Source organism: Bos javanicus, chromosome 13, assembly GCF_032452875.1.
Source record: "Bos javanicus breed banteng chromosome 13, ARS-OSU_banteng_1.0, whole genome shotgun sequence".
Classification (NCBI taxonomy): domain Eukaryota; kingdom Metazoa; phylum Chordata; class Mammalia; order Artiodactyla; family Bovidae; genus Bos; species Bos javanicus.
This window is the reverse complement of record NC_083880.1, coordinates 74,212,979-74,229,577: the sequence shown is the minus strand read 5'-3', so window position 1 is coordinate 74,229,577 and position 16,599 is coordinate 74,212,979. Positions and strand designations below refer to the sequence as shown.

The 16,599-nt window shown below is 45.7% G+C and overlaps 1 pseudogene; it reads right to left on the bottom strand.

Moving 5' to 3' along the window:
• Window positions 1-2,494: 2,494 nt before the first annotated feature.
• On the bottom strand, window positions 2,495-4,003 carry LOC133258870 (autophagy-related protein 13-like; annotated as a pseudogene).
• Between the last annotated feature and the right edge of the window lie 12,596 nt (window positions 4,004-16,599).

Here is a 16,599-nt window from a genome sequence, read left to right as displayed (position 1 = left end):
TCTCCTGCAGATTCATCACCTCTGGGCATCGGTGCCCCCACCGTCACTTGACTCACACTACAGAGACACCTTTCTGAGACTATTGAGGCAGCATCTCAGCTGCCTGGATGTATACTGCTTACCTGGCCCTCTTCCAGGCAGAGGCTGAGCTAGAGAAAGAGCTTCCGTATCTGTGGCACAAAGCCTGTTGTCTGGGAAGGAAAGGGAGTAAGGGGAGGGGGCAAAGGGGAAGAAGGGAGCTGAACATGTCTCCACAGCCTGGCCACCTGCTGGCCCTCACCTGGCTTCACACACAGGGAGGCCAGAGTGGACCTCAGGGGACCTTGGAAGATCCCCTTAACCACCCCCTTCCTCCTGCTCTCTCCCCAGGGGTTTTGGGACCAGAGCACCTCAGTTTGAGTCCCGGCTCTGCTTTTCTAACTTTGTACTTGAGGATATAAATCCCCCAGAGCCCCATGTCTTTATGTGTCAGGTGAGCTCAGCGCTGACCACATCAGAGGGTTGCTGTGGAAGCAATGGAGGCAACAGACATATATATTCCTTCTCCCTGAGAAGTCAAAGCCCTGTGTAGTAATAGCAATAATAATAATAAGTAATTGTGACAGTTAACACCTAGCTCCTTCTAGATACAGGCATTATCCTTAAGCCCTTGCTGCATATTAACTTACCTAATCTCACGGTAGTCTTAAAACAGGGGGTGAAGAGCTGTTACTATTGCTTCATGTTGCAGATGAAGAAATTGAAGGCAACAAGCAGTTAAGAAATTTGCTTAAAATCATACATGGTAGAGACAGGATTTGATCCCAGGAATCTGACTTCAAGTCTGTGCACCATGCACTCTGTTGCTTTGTAAGATGTAAAATTCAGGGCACATGTGAGGGGTGAGACCCACAATGTCTTCACTCATTCTCATCTAGTCACTCCCAGTTAGAGCCATGGTGCACCAAGCCACCATTACACAGTGACCTACCCAGACACAGACAAGCATCTTCCCACTAACACACACACACTCACTCACGCAAACACTCACTCACGCAAACACACACACACTCTGTGCTCTGCTCCAGGGTCAAGGAGAAGGGAGCTGGGCTCAGCGTCCAGAAGCCCCAGGAGCAAGTCCAGCCAAATGTCAAGCAGGCACAGAGCTGGGTGATCGGCTGAGAGGACACAGGGGGCTGCAGTCCTGCACAGACACCCTTTCCCTGGAGAAGGGCAGGAGCTGTCAATACTGAGCTGCCCCAGGACAGGAGGGCATCAATAGCCAGTAACTCACTAAACAAGCCACTGTGAGTGGAGGGTCTACTCTCTCCTGAGACATTCCACATGCATGATTTCATTTAGCCTCATGTCAATCCTACAACATCTGAGATTCTCATCCTGTTTTGTCAAGGAGAAAGCCGAGCCTCAAGAGGTGAAGTCACTTGCTCAGGACACATGAACAACAGATGGTACAACGAGGATTTTAGTTTAGAAAGCCTTCTGACCCTGCCCCTCTTCCTGCCTCAGTCTGTCCATCTGAGACCAGGGAGCAGCAGAAAGCCTACCTCTCACCCTAACAACAGAAAATCTTTCCTCCTTGCTCATCTCTCATCTATCTGTCTGCCTCTGGCTATCTCTCCCAGTGTCCTTCTCTTTCTGGCTATCCTCCCTCCATCTGGTCCAGGCTGGAGGCCTCTTGACCCAGAAGCTGCCCTGATGAGGTATCTACCTTCCCAAGGCCTCAGGCATCTTTGGAGAAATTACATGGCAGAAACATCACAGGGTGTGGGGGAACCTCCTTGTTTACACAAGAGCCCTGGCCCCACAGCTTGAACTTCCTGCTCCCCCCTCCAATTCCAACTCCTGAGAGGAGTGAGGCTGCCTTTAGCTTGCCTTTAGCACCTGCCTTTAGCCTCCCTGAGAAACAGATCCATCAGAGTTGAGTAATGTAGGTGTGGAGATGTTGGTATAATGAGGGACTTGGTGCTGGAAGAAGATCTGAGGAAGGCTTCTGAATAATTAAAAGCTAGCATTTCATTGGAAGTAACTCTCAGGCAGCCTCAGTTTTGATACCTCCTCTTATAGGGAGTTCACTATCACGTGGGCAGCAGGTGCCAGGTGACAGCATTCATCATGAGAACAATCCTTTGTCGCATTCAACCAGTAAAAACCCCTCCCTTCCCTCTGACCCACCTTGTCATTTCTGTCCTGACTCTAATTTCAGGAAACCAACTGACCCATTCTACTGTTTTTGTCCTAAAACAGCCCTAACAGAGACTTGGAGATGGCAATCAAGGTAATTTCCCTCTTTCCCACAACGGTCTTTTAGGGGGACTTACCCGGTGGTCCAGGGGTTAGGACTCCATGCTTCCATTGCAGGGGTCATAGTTTCAGCCCTTGGTTGGGGAACTAAGATCCCACATGCCATGTGGTGTGGCAAAAAAAAAAAAAAATTATCTTTTAGATTTTTGTGCAATATTGCTGAGTCCCCTCTATCAGCTTCAGAATATTAATCCTCAAAGTTTGGGGAATCCCTCTTCCCCACTTCTGACAATTTATGCAGAGGCTGACAGGATGTCCCATGGGGCCCTCAGGATGCCCCATTACTGAGTAGGAGGAAAGAGGTTAGTGGAAAAAGGGAAGGCTTGTCAGTAGGATCAGAGGTCCCAATTCACCCTCTGAATTGCTTCCCCCATTTGAGCAAGAGTGAGGCAACCCACTCCAATGTTCTTGCCTGGAGAATCCCATGGACAGAGGAGCCTGGCAGGCTACAGTACATGGGGTCACAAAAAGAGTCAGACATGACTGACTTACTTAGTACACACAAGGAAATCAGATACTGTGGGAATATGAACGAATGAATGAAGATGACAGAGAGGAAGGGGCAGGAATAGATGGTGAGCATGGGTCCATGGCTCAGGGAAGTATTTCCCAGGATGCATCACTCTTCTCGGGGATTATAAGGCCCCCTGGTTGCCAGGGATTATGGGACAACTTTTTAAGACTCCACTGGGTACCATTTACAGTGAGTATCAGGACACCTGGCTGAACTTGGGAGCACGGGGATGAGTGAGCAAAGGGCAAGAACACCACCACTCAGTCCTCCTGCTGCCTCCGCCCTGTGTCCCTGGCACCCGCCTGGCAAGCTGGACAGCTGATGGCAAGAGCTACTTAGGCAGCCTGGCTGAGTGGCATCAGCAAGTAGAGGACATCAGGCAAACAACAGGAGAGTGTGAGAACTGCTGGGATGAGAGTGCAGAGATAAGGAGGAAATAAGCGCAAGCAAATTCAAGATAGTGACTGCGGAGCGCAATGCAAATCTCGAGTGCGATCGCAGGAAGGTAATGGTTCAACCGTCTTGTCCTGTGACTGACCGCAAGATGGGAGGTGTGGGCGTGGGGGAGCAGCGGGAAGAACTCTCCAGGCCTGCAGAGCAGGAATGGCCACGGAAGGAGGACAGGAGGCCAGAGGGCGAGGTGGCGGCCAAGGGGCTTCCGTACCAGGTCCTCGGCCATGGACTGGGCCCCGATGTTGAGGGAGAGGCTGCTCAGCTGAGGCGGGTTCTGAAATTCACGATAAAGGTCCCCAAGTCCATCGGAAGGATATCGTCTTTAGAAAAAGCTGGTTTAAAGTCGATCATGACGAAGTCGTCCTGGGTATGGCCGCTGCTGCCCTCGCTGGAGCCATCAGAGTGCAGGCCGCCCTGGAGAGGAGATGTAGTCTCTGGGGAATCTGGCGGATTCACCATGGGATCCGCATCCTCCAGCTCCAGGTTCTTGGGAGCAAACATGGCAAAGGATATATCCAAACTGGTCAGGGTCACCTGGCTGATGGGCTTGTTGACAAAAGCCCCCACTTTCCGGACAAAGATGGTCCCCAAGACATCGTGGGGGGAGGCCCGTCCTTCGCTGCTGTTTGATACAGTTTCAGCGTCCTCACTGATGGACGGCGCGGTGCCGCCCTCCAGCAGAGGAGTGTCCGGCACAGCCACAGATCCAGGGTGCCCCATGCCACGAGATGTTGGGGTCCCCCTGCCCGAGGTGGAAATATTACCTCCTATACTGCAGTCCTATACTTCCCTGGTGGCTCAGACGGTAAAGCATCTGCCTACAATGCACGAGACCTGGGTTCAATCCCTGGGTCGGGAAGATTTCCTGGAGAAGGAAATGGCAATCCACGCCAGTATTCTTGCTTGGAAAATCCCATGAACGGAGGAGCGTGGTAGGCTACAGTCCATGGGGTTGCAAAGAGTTGGACACGACTGAGCAACTTCACTCATTCTGGGTACCCATTTAAAGGACGTCCCAGCTTGCCCAAATGGGGCCAGTTTAATAGTGTTTTCATGTTACTGCCTTGGGGATGATGTGAGCTTGAGCAACATTTATACAACAAAACCTAAATTCCCATTACAGATGAGACAATTGAGGCCTAGAGACTTCAAACAGCAGTTTTGTTTTGTTTTGTTTTTTAAAAAGAAACAAGAGACCTTTAGAGAGCTGGTTCTGTCCTCACTACTTTGAAGTCTTGGGGAGACTTCTCAATGTCTCTGAGTTTCACTCTCTTTACGTAATAAATGAGGAGAATGCTTATACCTGTCAGTGTCTCCAACCACAGATCACCCAAAATGCTCCTGTGCTAGTTGAACGAATTGTACTCATTACACCCCCTGGGAAACCACATGACTTCTCTTTATGAGGATTTTAGGAAGAACTGACAAGATGTGGGCTTGTGTTAGGTTATTTTGGGGAGGGTTTCAGGAAGCTGGCTTTGCTCTGGATGTTGGTGAGAAGTGGGACTATTCTCTGACTGGATATCTTAACTCTCAGAAAGGAAGACTAGATAGAGGTTAGAGCTCAATGGGTCTAAGTAGCTGTCATTTAAGATAGGAAGTAGCTGTCATTCAAGATAGGAAGGTGCTCAGTCATACTGGTGCTTTGTGTAATTTAGCTACTTTTGTCTGTGCTCAAACTTGATTACTGAGTGGCTTATTTTGGTCTTAATCCATCTGGCACTTGTGGTAAAGAACCCATCTGCCAATGCAGGAGACATAAGAGATGTAGGTTCCATCCCTGGGTCGGGAAGATTCCCTGGAAGAGGGTATCGCCCCTCACTCCAGTATTCTTGCCTGGAGAATCCCCATGGACAGAGGAGTCTGGGGTCACAAAGAATTGGACATGACTGAAGCAACTTAGCACACATCATGGACACAGAAAGGCCTTGTCTGATGTTGAAGTTTTGTGAAATGTTTATGTTCAACAGGAGAGCATAAGGCCCACTGGGGTGCCCGGTCAGGTCTTAAAACTCAGAGGTTGTTTTTCTCTATCTCTATCAATCTCATAAAATTGTGGTGAGGATTGAAAAGATATTATCTCTGTTAAATGCTTTGTATAGGTTTTGACAAGAGTAACCTTTTAATGAATGTCAGATCTGTTAATAGTAAGAGTAATAACATAAAAATATGTTGCTTAGTTATTGTGAAAAATTATTAATTTATAACAGTTAATAAAAAATGATTTAGTATTAAGGAGAAAAGATTGGCTTCATAACTCACTATGTTGCTCTGTGATCTTGGGGCAGTCACTTCACCTCTCTGAATCACAGATTCTTTCTTTGTGAATGAGGATGCTGGTGTCTGTTTTAAGCAATCCCCAGGTTTGGGTACTTTAAAAAAATAATTTATTTTAATTGGAGTCTAATTACTTTACAATATTGTGGTGATTTTTGAGAACCATGTGATTACGCTGCTAAAGTTCCTTGAACACCAGGGACTAAAGCAAAGTGTCTAGAAGCACACAGAGTTTTAGTTTCCTCTGCTCCTGACTGCTCTTTAAATTCTGTCGACTATGGTAAAGAAAGGAAAAAATAGCATTGATTGTTGTAGTGTCATCTTCTAGAAGTTTATGGTCAGGAAGTTCCCCCAGTGTCAGAGTGGAGTCAGTCTCTCTTTCAAATAGATCTCCTTCTTCCTCAGAGGTAACCGAAAGCCCTCTTGCTTCAGTGAGTGATCTCACCCAGGTCACGCCCTTTTCCCACCCCACCTTACCTTTATCTGACCCTCTGATCAAAGGAGTCAAGTGTTAACTGTCACAATTACTCATTTTTTTTTAATGGAGTCTTACCATTTTTTTTATAATAACTTTATTTTTTTTTAATTTATTTAATCATTGCCTTAGATTTTATGGTTGGTTTCTGCTGTACAATAGCAGGGAGCCCAGCCTGGCACTCATTATTATTATTATTACAAAAGACTTTGACTTTACAGAGAAGGAATATATGTCTCTGGCTTCCATTGCTCTCACAGCAACCCTGTGATATGAGCCGCAGGATCGAGTGTAACACGTGAAGACAAAAGAAATTTCTGGCCCCAGGTCACAAAGTTATGCAAAGGCAGAGCTGGGACTCAAAATGAAATCCTCTGATCTCAAAGCCACTGGTGGGGAGACCAGAGTTGGGGGGATGTTGCAGACGATCTTCCAAAGTCCCCCATGGTACACTCAGGCAGGCAAGCTCTCCTGCTTGTGAAACAAAGTGAGGGGCAGGGGGTGGTCGTACTGCGGAGACATGTCCCAATCCTCTTAGTCTCTTCTCCCCAGAAAAGCAGAGTCTGTGCTCCAGATGGACATGCTCTTCTGCCCGACTCACCATCTGCCTGGACCACTGCCAGCTAAAGAGCTGGTGTCTGTCCAGTAGAGATGCTGCCACAATGGTTGCAGAAACCTTACCTGTGTCACACCTTCTAAAGTGGGTGGGGTTGAGGTGTGGGGGTGAAGGGCATTGATGCCCAGGTGTGAAGAGTCCTGCAGGAGGCTGCAAAGGAGGACCTGAGTTCACACACGGCTGTGCGCTTACCTGCCTGTTGGTATGCTCTCCTCTGTTCACTGACAATCCATTCCATGCCACGCACTGCTCTAGGTGCTGGGATGCTCTGTCAGTGACAAAGTGAGCAAAATTTGCACCTGTGGAATCACAATCTGTTTTCACAAGACCCACAGGCGAGGTCGAGTTTCAGAAATGCGGATATTGGGGCATTTGGCCCCAGCAGGCCTCAGCAGGGGTTCTGGCCATGTGGGGAGATTACACTGTACGAGCCTGACCTCAGCTCCTCCCCTTCCCCACTCCCCTCCTTGTCACCTGTATCCACTCCTCAGCTCAGGTTAGAGAAGCTCCATCAACCCCCAGCTTCCCTCAGATGTCTTCCTGCGAGGCCACGAAGTTGAGCCAGCTCTGTCTCTTTGCAGTGCTTCTAGTCCTTGGGGACAACTCAGAGGGTAAAACCAGAAACCAGGCTCAGGGTAAGTCCATGTTCACCTTTCCTCTCTAGGCTGGGGGTGGGGGTGATGAGGGGAGTCCATGGAAGGGGCTGGGGAGCAGGGCTGACATGAGTGCAGCCAACCCTCTCTGAATTTCTTCTGGGACACTAACAAATGGACATGTTATTACATGTTCAGCTTTTAAACAAAAGTATCCCACCTCACTGAACCAGATCAGAGACCCTACTTCTGAGACTCTCTTTTCCTGGTCACTATCTTTTTCCTAAACCTCAGTGTCGTATAATAACAAGATTCACCTTTATTTATTTATTTGTGTCCTGGTTAATGCTTCAGGCCTCCTGAAACTCTTGGGATTTGCTGTTTTTCTGTAAGTCATGATATGAGTCAAGGATGGGATCCTAGACAGTGTCTGGATGGGAAGGGATCCCAGCAGACACCATCAAATGATTAGAGGGTTAGAACTACCAACCTCCATTGCCTATGGGCAGAGGTGAGGGTACTGAGATTGAGTTCAATCACCAATGGCCAGTGATTCAATTAACTTGCCTAGCTCAGACCCTCAGTTAAAAATCCCAAAACATTGGATTCTGAGACCTTCGGGGGAGATGACCACACAAAGGGATTGTGAGGTGGGGAGAGTCCTGAGAGGCCTTGGAACCTCAGCACCCTCGGTTCCCCATTTGTCCTATTCTCCATTAGGCTGTCCCTGGGTAAAAGGCTTTCTTGAGTTCTGTGAATGGTTCTAATAAATTGCTGAACATGGAAGGTGGGTCATGGACTCTATGAATTTATAGTGAGTTGGTCACCCTTATGAGAGACCCTGGAACTTGTGATCAATACCTGAAGTGTGGGCCACCTGCAGGGAGGGAGTCCTCACCCCGTGGCCTCTGGGTCACCTCTGTGGATTTAGTGTCAGAAGGGAATTCCCCCAGCTAGTGTGGGGGAATCAGTCGCTCTTGGTAGAGACCACCCCCCCCCCCATGTCTGGTGTCAGGGAAAAAACCCAGACTCAGTCTTCTTTATCATTTGGGTCTGAGGTGAGATTCAGGGACAGGGGACTACTGTGTTAGGAACAGTGCACTCAGAAACCTTTACCAGTTCTCTGCATTTTCAGAATTCCTGGCAGAATCAGGTAGTTTATTAAATGGGCTATGACAGGATATTGTCTAGTTCTGATGCTACCACCTACATTCTATGTGTCCTGGGGCAAATTATCTGCAGTTTCCTCAGCTGAATGGTGGGGAACAGATTACATGAGTTTTTTGAAAGGCATTGTATTCAGTCCCTAAGTTGTGTCTGACTCTTTGCAACGCTATGGACCATAGCCTGTCAAGCTCCTCTGTCCATGGGATTCCCAGGCAAGAGTATTCACTCCCAGGCAAGGAGTGGGTTGCCATTTCCTTGTCCATTGACAGGATTGCCAGTCATGAATATAGAGTTTACACAGTCATGGTCCATGATGTCCATTCTGCCAAAATGTTTTAGTTTGAAAGACTAAACCGTACCACCTCCCCCCAAAGAAACAAGTGCCAAATAACAATCATTTATCTGTTATGAAATTAATCAGAGAGTTGAGTGACAGCTGAGTGTCTTCCTTCCAGAGACAACTTGCAGGCAGAGCAAGAAATGCAGTGCCAGGGTCCAGCCCCAGCAGGATCCAGGGATACCCTCAGGATGAACGGTGTCAGCAAGAGAGATGAAAGTAAAAGGAGAGAGAAAAAGGCTGATATTCCTTGGTTTACACAGAAAGCCAATAAAGCCCCTGACATGGGACTTGCTCTGTTCACGGAGGCCTCAGGCGCCCTCTCGATGGGGCGAAGATGCAGAGCGCCTTCTGTAGAGGGTCTTAGAAGCCCGGGCAAAAAAGTGAACTCAGAGACCCTCTGCCCCTCCAGGGGATCAGCCTGAAAAGAGAGAGAAAGAGCGAGAGAGAGAGAGAGAATGACATGAGGAGACCAAGCTTAGGTGGAACAAGGTCTGCAGCTTTATTTCCAAAAGGAGCTTTTATACCCTGAGTTACACATTTCCAGAAATGAAAGATGCAGGGTCATACAGAGTCAGCTCAACATTCCATCAGTTTTACCTTTATCGAAACCAGGACATTTTCTGCATACCTTTCCATTTACAAGGGTCTTATGTTATGTACATTATCTTCTGGCCCTGTGGTCTGCTAACATTTTATGACTCTTTCCTGATAAAGGCTGGTCAACCAGAAAACTTGTTTTTTCCCTTAAAGTGTTTTTTCTTTATTTTTCTAATCTGTGTCCCCCTCAGAAAACAAAGTTACATTCTTATGGAGCAAAGGTGCAGTGGGTTACAACAAAGAAAGAACTTATTAACTCAAGGGTCTTATGTTGCTAATGCCAAGGCTACTGCTTGTTTTTCTTACATTCTAATTATATTAACTAATGCACTCCCAGGCACACATTGGGTAAGGGATAAGGAAACTTGGTAGCAAACTTTGGCTCAACAATGCAGTATTATTTTAATAAAACTTTTTTACCGCTCAAAGGTTATGGTTGGGATGTTGTGAACAATCATGTGTGTTAGTTGCAAGAGTATGGATAAACCTGCCAAGCAGGCTAGAATGCTAACAGAGGGGTTAGAATGGAAATACTCCTTTCAAGCCCAGGAGACTTATTAATTAGAGCCCTAAGTTGATTTTCTTCAGAGAAAGGTGGTCGGGGATAGCCCCCTGTTAATGGAGAAGGCAATGGCACCCCAATCCAGTACTCTTGCCTGGAAAATCCCATGCACGGAGGAGCCTGGTAGGCTGCAGTCCATGGGGGTCACTAGGAGTCGGAGACAACTGAGTGACTTCACTTTCATTTTTCACTTTCATGCATTGGAGAAGGAAAAGGCAACCCACTCCAGTGTTCTTGCCTGGAGAATCCCAGGGACAGGGGAGCCTGGTGGGCTGCCGTCTATGGGGTCGCACAGAGTCGGACATGGCTGAAGTGACTTAGCAGTAGCAATGTCAGAAGAGTTGGTGAAAAGTATAATATAGTAAACAGTAGACAGACTTTGGTTTCAGGGTAGACGCTCGAGCAAGTCCAGGGAGTCCCTCGAGTCCTGATCCACCTTGCCTGTCAGGTCTCCTCCGCGTGACCTTGTCATGGGTGGGATCTCCCGTGCTGGCTCCCGGTAATGCAGTACTTCCATGAGTCTGCTCATTGGGGCCAAGACTGCTTTTTCCAGGCTGGTAAAATATCAGTCAAGACTCAATGCCCTTCTGGGCTTCCCTTGTGGCTCAGCTGGTAAAGAATCTGCCTGCAATGTGGGAGACCTGGGTTCAATCCCTGGGTTGGGAAGATCCCTGGAGAAGGGAAAGGCTACCCACTCCAGTATTGTGGCCTGGAGAATTCCGTGGACTGTATAGTCCATGGAGTCGCAAAGAGTCAGACACAACTGAACGACTTTCACTCCACTTCACTAATGCCCTTCTTGCCCAGTCAGGCTCTTATTTTATTTTCCTATCAGGATATATAAAGTTATAAGTATACTCATAATTATATAGACAGGCGTCATCATTAGATAATATGAATTTTATTATATCCAGTCTCTTCAATACACTTGGCATGAATATGAAAAGGGAGATTTATTCCTTTGACAAATATTCATTAAATCCTTCTGCTTTCTTTCCTCAAAAGCCATATTTCTTGAAATAGGGAGGCAGCTGTAAACAAAATATAGTAAAATAATATGACATCTGAGAGGGTGATAAACAAAAAAAGGGGGAAATCCTATGGCAGGTGGTGATGAGTGTCATGAAGAAAGAGAGTATGTGGATACAGGAGGCTGTACAGGGTCAGAGAAACCCTCTGTGATAAGAAGATATTGAGTAGAGGCTGCTAAAAATGAGCCTGGTGTGTTTGAGCAGCAGCCAGGACCAGAGTGGCTGGAGGGGAGAGGAGTGGAAGGGGATGAGGCAGAGAGGCCATGGGGACAGGTCGTGAGGAGCCTTATAGGACTTTGTAAGAATCCGAATTTGACTCTGAGAGAGCTGGGAGTCGTGAGGGATTGGTCAAGCGAGCAATGGGATAGGACTCCGGTTGTAACAGGGTCCCTGTGGTGGCAGTGTGGAGAGTGGCCTCTAGGGGGCCAAGGGCAGAGAGAGAGGCCCCTGGGCAAGCTGCTGCAGTGGTCCACGTGAGTCATGTTGGAGTGTGTATATGTGTTGATCCCTGGGTTGATCTTAGTTCTCTTGAATAACGTGAATGACTTGCTCTGCTGAGGTTTCTGTGGAGGCTTCATCACACCTCATGAATCATTAAGTATTTAGCCATTTGTGATAGATTCAACCTCCCCGTGTGGGGATGGGGAGAGGGGGAAAGTGGGAGTGAAAAATATGACCACCTAATCAGGTAGCACAGTGGTAGAGAATCCTCTTGCCACTGCAGGAGACAATGCCATTGGTTTGATCCTTGGCTCGGGAAGATCCCCTGGAGAAGGACGTGGCAACCCTCTGTCCCCATGGACAGAGGAGCCTGGCAGGCTGCTGTCCATGGCTTTGAAAAGAGTCAGACGTGACTGAGCGACTAACACTTAGGAGCTTTGTGGTGGGAATGGGATGTGAAGACCAAATTAATGCTTCTTATCAAAGTCGCAATGTCAGTATTTCCTCAATATTCAAATATTCCTGTGCCCATGATGTAACCAAAGTGAACACACTGGTGTGTTTTCTTCCATGCCTTTCTCCATTATAGCATGACACCTTCTCACTTTTTTTCAATGGTTAAAACTTTCAACCATACATGTATGTACAGAAAATAGTATTATAAACCTATGGACATTTGTCCAACTCCAATCATTATCAACATATGGAGAGTATTCTTAAAATGTATCCTCTTTTTAGATGTGTTTTGATGTTAATCAATGGCATCATGCCAATTCGTCTATAAATATTCAGTAACAATATGGAATTATTTACAATATCATCCTATCATTGTCATGCCTAACCACATTAATGATAATGTCCTGGAAGTAGAGCATCAAACAACCTGTTCGCATTTCACCTCCCTGCACCCCTACCACTCTCTATTGCAAACAAACTGGGGATTTCAGTTGTTCATCTTGTAGACTGAGCTTTGATGACCATCCTCTTCTCTGACCCTTCCGTGTCTGCAGCCCTGCAACCTAACTTCTGCCTGGCCTTCTGCAAGAGTCCCAGCAAGGCCAAAATAATCAACCGCTTCTACATTTCCAAGTCCAGGTTCTCTGAGACCTTTGTACATGGCAGCTGCAACACTAAGAACAAAAACTTTAAAATGGAGGAAGACTGCATGAGGATCTGTGGTAGTGGTATCATATCCTGGGGTAATACAGGGGGCAGGGCATGGAGGTGGGGGAAGGGCAGGGGAAAGAGATAGAGCTCAGGGGACCACACACCCCTCACAACCCCCCAGTGACTTTTCTCCTCGATGCCTCCCTGGAGAAGTGGCTGTAGTATCCACGAACAAGGCATGTCCTCCATGGGCCAGTGTGACAAAAGGTCACCCCTAGAAGCCCCATCATCATAATCTGGTTCTACTCACATGTTCCCATTTTTCAGATGGGAACACTGAGTCAGTCACTCTGGAGAGGAGGTCACAGTGCTCCTGAGAGCCCCACCTAACCTGCAAAATTCATTTGCTCTTTGTTGGTCACCTCGGTCCTAGGAGGACTGTGGTTGCATATTTCTGGGATGGTCAGGGTGTATGGTGTCCATGTCTGGGTCTTCAGAGATGTCAGTCAGCAAAACCCTCTCTCCTTTCAGAGAACCTGTGGACTGTACTCCCCGGAGATGCTGAAGGTCAAAGAAGAACCTCCCAGGTTGGGCTCTGGCTGCTTCTGAAAAAGTTCTGCCTCCTCCTATTCCTTCTCAACCTTTCCATTCTCAGCAGAAATCTGCCTCTTTCCTTCCCGCTATGGGCCTGCTTGCTTTATTTCTGTCTCATCCAGTTTTCTCTAAGCACCATGAGAGCAAGCCTTCTCTTTGTCCCTAGAACTTTGCACAGTTCCTGGCACAAAGGTTACAGCCCATGAATATTGGAGGGAGGAAGGAAGGAATGCAGGAGGAAAGCTCCTCATGACTGGAGTGAATCCAGGATCTTGTCCTAACCTTCTTTCTCGCTGCATCCTCACCTTTATCTGCCAACCCACCATCACCTCCAGAACCTTCTGTAACCGGGGTGCCTGGACCCTGCCCCTCCTCTCTCAGCTGGAACTGCTGGGACCTGTCTCCTTTTCTTGATAAATATGATTTTACATTCATGAAATCACACCCGAATTCTTTGCCACATCATCTATGTTAATTAGATGAAAGTGGAGGCGGTCCTAAGATGGTGGAGGAATAGGATGGGGAGACCACTTTCTCCCACACAAATGCATCGAAAGAACATTTGAACGCTGAGCAAATTCCACAGAACAACTTGTGAATGCTGGCAGAAGACGTCAGGCACCCAAAAGGCAGCTCATTGTCTTCGAAAGGAGATGGAGAAGTCTTGAGGCTACTGTAAGAATAAGACTGAAAACCAGAGGCAGGAGGCTTAAGTCCAAAACCTGAGAACACCAGAGAACTCCTGACTCCAGGGAACATTAATAGATAAGAGCTCATCCAGAAGCCTCCATACCTACACTGAAACCAAGCACCACCCAAGAGCCAACAAGTTCCAGAGCAAGACATACCACACAAATTCTCCAGCAACACAGGAACATAGCCCCGAGCTTCAATATACAGGCTGCCCAAAGTCACACCAAACCCATAGACATCTCAAAACTCACTATTGGACACTTCACTGCACCCCAGAGAGAAGAAATCCAGCTCCACCCACAAGAACACCCACGCAAACTTCCCTAACCAGGAATTCTTGACAAGCCACCCGTCCAACCCCACCCACAGTGAGGAACCTCCACAATAAAGGGGAACCACCAACTGCCAGAATACAGAAAGTCCACCCCAAACACAGCAATATAAACAAGGTGAAAAGGCAGAGAAATACTCAGCAGGTAAAGGTATATGATAAATGCCCATGAAACCAAATAAAAGAGCAGGAGATACGGAGTCTACCTGAAAAAGAATTCAGAATAATGATAGTAAAAATGATCCCAAATCTTGAAAACAAAATGGAGTTACTGATAAATAGCCTGGAAACAAGGATTGAGAAGATGCAAGAAATGTTTAACAAGGACCTAGAAGAAATAAAAAAGAGTCAATCAATAATGAAAATAATGCAATAAATGAGATCAAAAACACTCTGGAGGGAACCAACAGTAGAATAATGGAGGCAGAAGATAGGATAAGTGAGGTAGAAGATAGAATGGTAGAAATAAATGAAGCAGAGAGGGAAAAAGAAAAAAGAATTAAAAGAAAGGAGGACAACTTCAGAGATCATAGGAGTCCCAGAAGAAGAAGAGAAAAAGAAAGGCCATGAGAAAATACTTGAGGAGATAATAGTTGAAAACTTCCCTAAAATGAGAAAGGAAATAGCCACCCAAGTCCAAGAAACCCAGAGAGTCCCAAAAAGGATAAACCTAAGGCAAAACACCCCAAGACACATATTAATCAAATTAACAAAGATCAAACACAAAGAACAAATATTAAATGCAGCAAGGATAAAACAGCAAATAACACACAAGGGAATTCCCAATAAGGATAACAGCTGATCTTTCAATAGAAACTCTTCAGGCCAGGAGGGAATGGCAGGACATACTTAAAGTGATGAAAGAGAAAAACTTACAACCTAGATTACTGTACCTAGCAAGGATCTCATTCAAATATGAAGGAGGAATCAAAAGCTTTACAGACAAGCAAAAGCTGAGAGAATTCAGCACCACCAAACCAGCTCTCCAACAAATGCTAAAGGATCTTCTCTAGACAGGAAACACAGAAAGGGTGTACAAACTCGAACCCAAAAAAAACAAAGTAAATGGCAACAAGATCATACTTATCAATATTACCTTAAATGTAAATGGGTTGAATGCCCCAAGCAAAAGACAAAGACTGGCTGAATGGATACAAAAGCAAGACCCCTATATATGTTGTCTACAAGAGACCCACCTCAAAACAAGGGACACATACAGACTGAAAGTGAAGGGCTGGAAAAAGATATTCCACGTAAATAGAGACCAAAGGAAAGCAGGAGTAGCAATACTAATATCAGATAAAATAGACTTTAAAATAAAGGCTGTGAAAAGAGACAAAGGACACTACGTAATGATCAAGGGATCAATCCAAGAAGAAGATATAACAATTATAAATATATATGCACCCAACATAGGAGCACCACAATATGTAAGGCAAACAAGTATGAAAGGGGAAATTAACAATAACACAAAAATAGTGGGAGACTTTAATACCCTACTCACACCTATAGATAGATCAACTAAAGTGAAAATTAACAAGGAAACACAAACCTTAACTGGTACAATGGACCATTTAGACCTAATTGATATCTATAGGACATTTCACCTCAAAACAAGGAATTTCACCTTTTTCTCAAGTGCACATGGAATCTTCTCCAGGATAGATCACATCCTGGGCAATAAATCTAGCCTTGGTAAGTTTAAACAAACTGAAATAATTCCAAACATTTTTGCTTGCCACAATGCAGTAAGATTAGATGTCAATTACAGGAGAAAAACTCTTAAAAATTCCAACATATGGAGGCTGAACAACACGCTCTGAATAACCAACATATCACAAAAGAAATCAAAATATGCATAGAAACAAATGAAAATGAAAACACAACAACCCAATACCTATGGGACACTGTAAAAACAGTACTAAGGGGAAGGTTCATAGCAATACAGGCTTACCTCAAGAAACAAGAAAAAAATCAAATAAATAACCTAACTCTACACCTAAAGCAACTAGAAAAGGAAGAAATGAAGAACCCCAGGGTTAGTAGAAGGAAAGAAATCTTAAAAATTAGGGCAGAAATAAATGCAAAAGAAACAAAAGGGACCACAGCAAAAATCAACAAAGGCAAAAGTTGGTTCTTTTAGAGGATAAATAAAATTGACAAACCATTAGCCAGACTCATCAAGAAACAAAGGGAGAAGAATCAAATCAACAAAATTAGAAATGAAAATGGAGAAATCACAACAAATAACACAGAAATACAAAGGATCATAAGAGACTACTATCAGCAACTATATGCCAATAAAACAGACAACTTGGAAGAAATTGACAAATTCTTAGAAAAGTATAACTTTCCAAAACTGAACCAAGAAGAAATAGAAAATCTTAACAGACACATCACAAGCATGGAAATCAAAACTGTAATCAGAAATCTTCCAGCAAACAAAAGCCAAGGACCAGATGGCTTCACAGCTGAATGCTACCAAAAATTTAGAGAAGAGCCAACAC